Source organism: Leptonychotes weddellii, chromosome 4, assembly GCF_054177405.1.
Source record: "Leptonychotes weddellii isolate Sample4059 chromosome 4, ASM5417740v2, whole genome shotgun sequence".
In the NCBI taxonomy this organism is placed as follows: Eukaryota; Metazoa; Chordata; class Mammalia; order Carnivora; family Phocidae; genus Leptonychotes; species Leptonychotes weddellii.
Window position 1 is genome coordinate 168,112,240 of NC_138372.1, and position 10,274 is coordinate 168,122,513.

At 53.0% G+C, this 10,274-nt stretch overlaps 1 protein-coding gene across 3 annotated transcripts in view; it reads right to left on the reverse strand.

Annotated features, from left to right (window-relative positions):
- The window catches only part of AGO2 (argonaute RISC catalytic component 2), a 105,367-nt gene that overhangs the window by 65,219 nt on the left and 29,874 nt on the right, over positions 1-10,274 (reverse strand). The gene's annotated exons all lie outside the window — the stretch shown is intronic.

Sequence of the window (10,274 nt, forward strand, 5' to 3'; positions counted from 1 at the left end):
CCCCCCCCCACCACCCTCCGCAGCACCAGCCCCAGGGCTCCCGTGGCCCCAGCCCACCATCTCTGCCCTCTCCCTGGTGCTCTCCTTGCCCACCCTTCCACCCGCACATTGAAAACACAGCCGTCCAGACCCATCTTCACCCCTCGCTGGCTTGGGCTCCAGGCTCCCAGCCTCTAGAACAATGGACTTGCTGACCAATTAATCTCCTAAATCCGACCCTAGGCTGCAGGCAGTGCCCAGGCCATGCACGGCCCCGGCCCCCAGGGAGCGCAGGGTCTGAGAGAGAGAGAGGCAGGTGTGCACAAACAGGAACAGGACTGGGGTCCTGAGTCCAGATTCCCGGCCTCAAAATCTACAGGACCAGCGCCTTCTGTGCCCCCCAGTGCTGCTGCCGAGCCCGGCCCTGCCCGCCCGCCACAGTTCATCTCTGCCCTCCCAGCTACCCTGCCCAACAAGTCGGAGGCCTCCTGGCCACGGGCACACCATCACTTCAAGGCTCAGCTTGGGACCTGTGTTCCTGATGCCCCACATAGCACCAGGCCTTGGGGCGTCCTGGGCTCCTCAACCACCATGCTTTGTTTCAGTCACTTCCTGGTGTCCAGGTGACCACACGATGAGTGCCCTTCCAGGACACATCTCTGTTGGCCTCAGCACCTAGCCAGGAGCCAGGCAAGTGCCCCCCGAAAGAACCCAGGAGACGCGCGTGCGGGAGGCCAGGCCCAACAGGAATGAGGTACTGCTCCTCACTTCTCAGCAACCCCCGCCCCAGCTCCACTGCTTTCCCTAGTCCTTTACCCCAGCATTCTGTGATTTTTCTCTCTTAGGGACGTCCTGGCTTCCTCGAGAGACACGTGAGCTCCAAGGCCCAGCTCTGCCTCAGGATGAAGCCACACAAACCAGGCATGGCGGGCAAATTCGGAGCCCACGGCGCTGCCACCGGGCAGCACGCACCTGCTTCCGTGGCCTGCCTGCCCCTCTACCGTGGCCCACACCCGGGCAGCTGGTCTGGCTTCCCGAGGTACAAGTCCCGCCACCAGGCGTCCCCAGGACCAGTCCTGACCAGGCCGAGCGCCCTGATGGTCAGACACCCTGCCCACCATCTGAGGACCAGAGAAGCCCAGCCCTTCGGAGGGAGGCCCAAGGGGAGCATGCACCCCGGAGCCCAGGATCCATGCAGCCAACTCGGAGGGTCTGTGAACTTGGACTGAGCTCTAAGTGAAATGCAGCGCTCCTTTCCACTATGAACAAGGACAACCAACCACATCGGTATGTACCTATGACACAGGAAAAACACAAGGACTCCCCTGTCACACGGCGGCTGTTAACAGGTACCGCCAAGTGGGTTTAAACTCACTGCTACTTTGCGGCACCTGGGTGGCTCAGTTGGTTGGGCATCCGACTCTTGGTTTCAGCTCAGGGCATGATCTCAGGGTCGTGGGGTCGAGCCCAGAGACAGGCTCTGCACTCTACTTGGAGTCGGCTTGGGGTTTCTCCATCCCCCACCCCAGTTCGTGTGCACTCTCTCACCCTCTCCCTCTCTCAAATAAATAAAAAATCTTTAAACTCACTGCTACTTCAAAATCAAACGTGGTAACGTTTGTTTTATTTTGTTAAGTGTATTTCAACATGACCGGCTTTCCTCGTCATCCTATGTATTTTGTTCTGTGCCTTGAATAACATTATTCTGGAAAGGGATCCACCCATAACCTTCACGAGACTGACAAAGGGGTTCATGACCCCAACTACGCGAGAACTGCATGCTCTAAGGAGACGGGGTGGCCTCATCTCCAAGCAGAGAAGACAGTGTCTCAGTTCCCAATAACGTCACAAAACCTCCCTGGTTTGTGGCGGTGTGGAGGGTGGGCGGTGTGCCGGGCCTCGGACGGGGAGGGCCCTGCACACAGCACCACGCCCCGCAGGCCCGAGAACTGGGATTTCCGTCTCCGTGGCTGCCCCACAAGTGCCTGTCCCTGATGTGATGTGAGCTCATGATTTACCGGCTGCCATGACAACCGGTCTCCAGGCTCATCACACAGGCCGCCTACCAGGCAGGGGCTCGGCGTTGGGAATCAGAAATCAGACATCCTGCTAAGGCCTGACAGCATGGCCTTGCGTTTAAAGCGTGAGGCCAATCTGTGTCCCAAGACCCAACGTGGACGCGGTCTCAGGACCTCACCGCTCTGTCTATTCCCCTAGGAGTAAACTGGGGGAAGAAGTGAGCAGTCGCAAGTTATCTGGCGACTGGCAGAGAAAGCCCGCCGCAGACGAGCGTAATTGTTCAGAGAAGCTCTTCATTTCTGCTGTTTTCTAAATACTGAAGCACATGGAACTGAATTCTTAAAAAACCTTGCGAACCCGTAAGGCCTGGACGCTGGCGGGCAGATGCGGGCTCACTGCGGCCTCGGCCCAACCCCACGCGCCCAGCCTCCTCCTCCCACCTCCACGGCCCGTCTGCCTGGCAACCAGGACAAACGCAAATGTCTCGGCGCCTGCTTACGCCATCAGGCCAAGATCAACATCCTTGGCCACTGATGACACATAATAAATAGTAGCAGAATTTGGGGCCAGAAGTCACCTTGGAAACCGAGGGGAGAGAATAACTCACCCTTTCCCCCAAAACCTGCTCTGAGTCACAGACTGTGAGCCTGGCTCCAGGCGGGTCTGGGGGCTCTGCCTGGGGGAGGGCGGGGAGAGAGCCCATGGAGAGGGGAGAGTGGGACAACCCTCCCCCCGCCCCCCCGCCAGTGTTCCTTTCACGACATCTCCCTGGAATCCAGAATCTTCCAAAACAAAAAGACCTGCGTGACTCCTCACCCCTGGGTGACTTAAATGTTCCTCAAGAAAAATCTAGCTCACAGAGTCATTAAATAAACGCAGAGTCTGACTCTCAGTGACTGGCAAGTGAAGCACGTTCCAGGCTTTGTATTAACTGGCTGTGGGGCTGGCACAGGGCATCCCTCCAGGAAGGGAGCCCAGCCCACCAGCACCCGCGTCTCAGCGGGACCAGGATATTCAAAGATTTGCCATTGAACACCATGAAGCTATTGTCAAGCTCCTTCCAGAACCTCGAAGTGAGCATTAGTATTCAATGTCATGTATCCTCCGGTTTCCTTTTAGAACTCTGTTTTCATTATATTGGGTATCAGCCAGAAACTATGACAAAACTAAAACAAAAGAAAGTGACAAAAATAGCTCACGGCTATCCAGCCCTGCCATGCCACTATGTGGGCCAAGCCCGCGTCAGCTCCTTTGGGGCTGAGTGACTGGTCAGGGCCCCCAGCTGCGCGGTGGCCGAGCGGGACCACCACCCAGGTCTGTGTGTCTCCTGTACCTTTGCTTTCACCATGGGCTAAAAAAAGGACAGGTTCTGACCACTCCCCAGGGCACAGACCAGAAAGCAGATGCTGTCCGACCAGCACTCTCCTGCTACAACCAGGACATATGGCTGCCCACTTGGCGAATCCACCTGTTGCCTACACAGGCCGGTCTCGCCTATGGCCACCCAAGCCAACGGAACGACAATAACACAATCACGGCAGCCTTTCTGGTGAACTGAATGGACGCATTCTCAGAATGAAGCGCTAAGAATGCAGACAGAAACATCTGCTCCTGTCAGCTGGAGATAAAACAACTACACGCGCTCTGCAAAACTGCAGCGTTAGACCCGGGCGACCGACTAGCCAACTGTGAGGGGAAAAAAGCAAAAACCCCAAACCAAACCTCGCCCGAGTTCCCAGAGAGATGGGTTTTTGTCTGGTCAAACGCCAAGGCAGGGGGCTTCTGCTCCCACATCCAGTGCAGGCAACACGGCCGAGCAGAGAGGAGCCCAGCTGGGACGCGGTCTGTAACTGCCAGCGCTCAGCCCCAGCCCCAACCTCCACAAGCCCACCTCCGCCTGGGAGCTCCCCAAGCTCGCAAGGGCACACCGAAAGTAAAGTGGGACACGAGGCGGGTCCCAGAGGTGGACTGAGGCTAGCAGGTGTGCATAATCACTGCCTAGGAGGAACTCCACTCTCAGCACACTGGACCCAGGCATCTGTGCTCAGGACGCAGGTGGCCCCGCTAGGGAGCTTCAGCGGGACACTAAATATGAGCCCCGAGGGCAGGGGGCTCAGAAAACACTCCACGGCCGATGCAGACCATCAGGAGTCCCTTTCTCCAGCAAGAGGACGTGCCCACACCCAAGGGAGGCACTCACTTCCGCCCCTCACCCTTGGCCAGGTTTGCTCCGCACCTCCCACTCTGAATGAGGATGAGAGACAGAAGAACCCAGACAAAACCCTAGGCAGGCTCCCAGGACAAGGCGGGGGAAGGATAGCCCTGCAGGGAAAGAAGCCAACCATGGAGTCAAAGAGCTGTTCTCTCGAAATGTGTCACCTTCATGCAGGCCACAGTTCCTGTAAGTCTTTTCTTTTCTTCCTCTCTTGGTAAAAAAAAAAAAAAACCCTCTGGGAAATTCCAATCTGTCACAGCCTGGTTCTTGGCAACACCCAAAGAAATGGCCCTGGGAGGCAACGGGGAAGAGGGAGAAGCCAGTCACTCTGGGGGGGCAGCGGTGAGGGGGCGAGGGGCTGGGCGAAGCAGGTGCTCCCAGGTGAGGGTGCGGTCCTGGCAGGTGCCCAAGGCGGGGAGGAGGCAAGCCAAGTCGGCAGGAAGATTGCTACTCGACTGCCTCACTCAACTTTTGTGCTTGAATGAGTAATACTCCAAAAATATTTTAACCTCATTTTAGTGAGCAATATAGCACGCATAAGAATATATGACACATACGTACAGTTTAGGATCAATTATAAAACAAACATCCAACTACCCTCATGCCAGTGACTAACAAGATTATTCTCTATCTTCGTTGCAAACTCAAAGAACTTCACCCACAAAGAATTTTTAAATAGGCTTTTGTGAACCTCCAACCATCATTTAAAACACTATTTCTTTGAGATCACCCCTGTGATCTGTAAAAAGAAAAATTTCCCATAAAAATTGTTGTAATAAACTTCCCCCCATGTCAAAGATATCCCCTCTGACCTAACCCCATCTGTCTTTAGTGAACAATATTACAAATACTGTAATAAAAATAAGGAGGAATTAAAGAAATACTTATAAAACGTAAATTATCTCCCACCGAAACGTCCCCCAAACGGCTGGTGTGAGCCCCACCCGCAGCTGTCCTGCTCCGTGGACCAATGGTTCTTTCACGCACTTGTCAGAAAACTTAGCCATGCGAAGTAAGCACTTTACAAAAGCTCGGTGAATACACGAGACTATCCTATAGTGCATTTCCCTCACACTTCTCCACAGCACTTACCAGTTTTGACTTCCTATTTATTTTGTGATTCTCTGACTAGTAATTGCCTCTCCCACTAGAATGTAAGCATCACCGGGGCAGGGATTACGTCTGGTTTTGTACAACTGTTGAATGAATGAATGAACTGATGAATAAAAGAATACCTCAATGCCACACTCACTCTCTGTAGAAACGATTTGTCACTCAATGCCAAGCATTTTATGGCAAAAACACGAAGCATTTATGCAAAGACTATTATTCCGTCCTCTGTAAGCTGTCTCCACCATTTCGACTCAAGAAGCTGCATTTATCAAGCACCTACTACACTCGGGGTGCACTCCAGACACCTCCTCACCTATCCCTGCATCCACCCTCCTGGACGCGAGCTATCTTCACAGACAGGAACCAGGGTTCCCTGGAGGGTGACTCGGTGCCAGGCCAGCAGACCGCAGAGCAAAGACTGTCCAGCTGAGCCCTCTGCCAACATGGCCCATGGAATCAACCAACCTCCCTCACAGAAGAGTTCTTAGGACATCTCTCATACTTCAGGAACGTCTTTTCCCCCAAAGAACCTAAATCCTTCTTTTTATCACCCCAAACGTACAAGAATCTAACCTACCACCTTTCTGTTGCCATCCCTCTTAAGCAGAAAGTTCAGTATTTTACACTCTTTGACAGTAACAAATCCATCCCAGTTACCAAGGACATCTCTTAACACCAACAGAAAATGTGTAACTACCGTTTCTAGTGCGTGTATTAGTTTAAGCTCTCCCCCGAGACCTTAGGAAGAAATGGGACTCCCGGTGCACCATGCACGCTGCAGAAACCTCCACGTGCACCTTCTCGTCTACTCCTCACCCCGGGTCAGGCACGAGGGACCCCCGGTTTACAGATGAGACACTGGGAAGGCTACTGACCGCACAGCTGGGCTCGGTGCAGGTCCTGTTGCTAGCAGAGCACGTGAGCTCTGCGGCCAGGCCAAGTCCGCCTCAAGTCCTTTGGAGATAGTGGGTATATTGAAATCAAATGAATTCTTTAAAAGAGACGGGTGACCTAACAGTGCATAATAATGTAGGTCCCCCAAATTCGTTCAATTAGCACTTGGCGCCACGTAACTGAGGTCTGACTGTGTGCCCGGCCCCGTACCAAGCATTTCATATACACCAACTCTGTCTGATTCCACTCGTGCAACATTTCCTGAGCGCCTACTGCGTCCCTGTCCTCAGGGCGCTCACCTCCGAAGACGGCAGGCAGAGAATCACGAGGGACGGCAGGAGCGGCCGTGAGGACAGTGCGGGGTGGGCTGAGACGGCGTTTCAGTCGTGGGATGGGAGAGAAGGAAAGCTGACACAACTCTGAATATCTCAGGGGAAAGTTAAGGTGAGCTCCCTCACATCTTATTACAAAACAAGCTCCAAATGGATACAAATTGTAATAGCTAACATTTCTAAGTGAAACAAAGACATCCAAAGAAATACTTCAAAATTTAATAACGTATCATTTGGGAGTCAGAATGCTTTCTTTCTTGGAGCCAAAATGCAGGGCTCACAAAAGATGAGTCTGACTACATAAGACTTTTAAAGCTTCTCTGATTGCCCAACAAATTCAGAAAATTTTGTGACAATAAATTCACAAACCTGAAAATGTAAACCTGGATATACAGAGTTTATATAAATTACTAAGGATTTTGGACGCCTGGGGGGCTCAGTCGGTTAAGCGACTGCCTTCGGCTCAGGTCGTCATCCTGGAGTCCCGGGATCGAGTCCCGCATCGGGCTCCCTGCTCAGCGGGGAGCCTGCTTCTCCCTCTGACCCCCCTCCCTCTCATGCTCTCTGTCTCTCATTCTCTCTCTTGCAAATAAATAGATAAAATTAAAAAAAAAAATATCCACAGTGATTATTCCCAACTGCTCACATTCCAACTGATCTTCCTACTCTTCTTGATACCTCTATTTGTTTAAGTGGGCACATTATATTTATTATTAGAAAAATAATAATAAAGCTACCTTTTAAAAACTGACAAAAGCAACTACGAACAAATTCTGGGAGGAGGATAAATGGGTGTTTACTATTCTGTTTTTCTCTGTTCGATATTTTCCAAAGTTAAATAAAAACTAAGAGGTAAACATAGTCAGTACCTCACTTAACAGACATCCAGAGAGGTTTAAAAACTTGCCCAATTCAAGATTTGAGGCGGGTCTGTTATGATTCCCATGTATACTTGAAGCCCCAGGGACGCAAACACGTGGAGAGGCTGGCGCCCGGCTTGGCAGAGACGCTCCATCATCGGTAAGATGGACGGCCACGTGCCACCTGCCAGTGCTGCCAAGTGCAGCATGTGACCCCGGCCCCACGCTGCAGCCACGAGGCCCTGTCCCAGGGAACCCCTTGGTGCCTGCCAGTCCCTGGGACTTGCCCAAGGGCACCCCACAGGGCAGGATATAAACCCACACATCCTTGCCCCAAAACTCCTCATGCTCTTCTTCCTGACCGCAAGCTAGCATGTTACTTCAAGTACAAGATTAAAGCCATGATTTGGATTTTCTATCCCAGATAAAGGGAACCCATACTGAAAGTGCATAAAAGAAAAAAAACTCAGAAGACCTATTTCCACTCATTTATAAATGTGCCCCACGGCCCTACCTCAGCAGGAACCCCACCACTTTGCACAGCTGTCTGACTCGGGATGGGGGGATCCCCTGTCTCCCTCCCTTCACTTACATGGTTCAGTTTCTGAGGCGGCCAGAAACCACCTCATTTACCTACACCCTTTCCAGCACGCACACGCCGAGGGTCTCGATGCCGAGCACACACTGCCATTCCCCACGAGGCTGCACCATTAGTCCTGGAGAGTGGCATTGGTACTCGGGCAGGGTGGGGCCGGCCCAAGCAGCCCCCCAATCCAGCTAGAGCCTTGGCCACCGAATGCAGGTAGCCGCCAGCGTTTTATTTATTATTATTTTTTTTAATGGAAAAGAAAACGGACGCAGAGAGCGCGTGTCGCCTCAGGGCAAGCACCTTCCGTGAACGTGCAGAGGTACCACAGCTTCCCCCCCCCCGCTCTCCTGGCAAGCAAGGCGGGGCCGCCGAGCGGCTTCTGGGGCCAGGGCTCCTCTTTCCAGAGGGGCTCACTCCTGACTTCAAGCCTTAACGTGGGTAATGGCCTCACAGTAAGCATCCGGGTATCTCTAGCGAACGCAAATCCACCGAAACCAGATCCATCAGTATTAGCTCGTGAGGCCTGATGAATTTTAAGAGAGAGAATAGGAATCAGGAAGAAGAAAATGACAGCAAAAATGAAAAACCACAACTTCAGTCCTGTCCCACGGGGCTACTGAGTGAAGTCTTAACTTTTTGCCAGTCTTGAAAAGAATAAACATCTATTTTTACCAGCAAGGCATCTCCCCATCATCTGCTAACACACAACCGTGTCATCCGCCCGCCTGGGGAACTGACAGGTGACAATGGGTGCCCAGGCTGCAGGGCACCTGTTCACCATCAAGTGAGTAATTCTATGTGGTCCAACACAGAAGGAAAAGAAGGAGGAGGAATGAGACCAGACAGCACGAAGGGCTGAGGGCCCCACAAAGCAGCTCAGCCGCTCAATAAGGCAACACGGGCAGGAAAGGGACGTACACAAGAGTTCCCACAGCCTTATGGAGGACAAAGTCAGGGGCTTCATCAGACATTTTGAAGCCATCACACCCAGAAGAAGTATCTTAGACCAAGGCAGCAGGACCCAGCAGGATCCGCCGGTTTAGGGTCAGCTACCTGAGGTATGACATCACAAAGCAGCTCCTTCTGACCCACTGCCAAACCTAGAAGACCAAACCCGGCTTAAATCCTGACCTGCCGTGATGTTACATTTCTTCCTGTTTAGCCCAGTCACTTCCACAGAATCTTATCCAGGACAATCCCCTGCCCTTCCCCATTCCCTGCCAGGCCTGACGGCTGCCCAGGAGAACACCTCCATCTCCCCATTCAAATGAGCCCGCCAGGTGGCAGGACCCCCAGCGACTCTGGGCTCTCTGTGCACGGGTCACCCTGCACGCTGCAGCAAGCCCCCAACTCAGCTTCCACCTGCCCTCTCCCTCCCCAACTCCCCCTGCTCCTCTCCATGACCTGCCCCTCCCTTCCTCCCCTAAAAACCAGAGCTACCGCTGACGTCATCTCTCCTGGAAACCCCGCGGGGCCCAGAGCCAACTGGAGCGCCTGCCACCTCTGGCGGGACAATCCTTCCGATGTGGCGGTTCACAAGACCCACCTCACCGGCTACTTCTCTGGCTCTACGCTCTTGTTCAGTCTGTTCAACCACAGCAACGTGATAATAACACACCACGTTCTCCAACTCACCCCCTCCTCTGTGATGCCTTATCACACATGTAGCTGCCGACGCCAGCTCGACCTTGGATTTCAGATGTTTGTGGCCGAGCTGCAGGTCTTCCCACAGACCCCGAGGCTGAGCTGTGGTGCCCACCCTGTGAAGCTATGTGGCCAGCTGGGGGCTGCGCCTCTGCCATGAGAACCCATGGTGAGGGGGCCCCTCATTCACGGGGATGTGCATTCACACCACCTGTAAGGTACGGGCAGCCCTCTAGCTGAGAGCGTTCCCACAGACCTGACAGTGGCCAAACGTTCCTTACACTGTCTGAAAATCAAGACCCTCTCACGGTTTAGACAAAGAGAGAAAACCCAGCACACAAACCTGGCAACTTCAAGGGACTTCTTGGACCTAATAAAGGTTATCCAATAAAAACTTCCTGGGGGTGCCTGGGTGGCTCAGTTGGTTAAGCGACTGCCTTCGGCTCAGGTCATGATCCTGGAGTCCCGGGATCGAGTCCCACGTCGGGCTCCCTGCTCAGCAGGGAGTCTGCCTCTCTCTCTGACCCTCCCCCCTCTCATGCTATCTCATTCTCTCTCTCAAATAAATAAATAAAATCTTTAAAAAAAAAAAAAAAAAAACTTCCTGAAAACAGCACTCCCACTAAAGC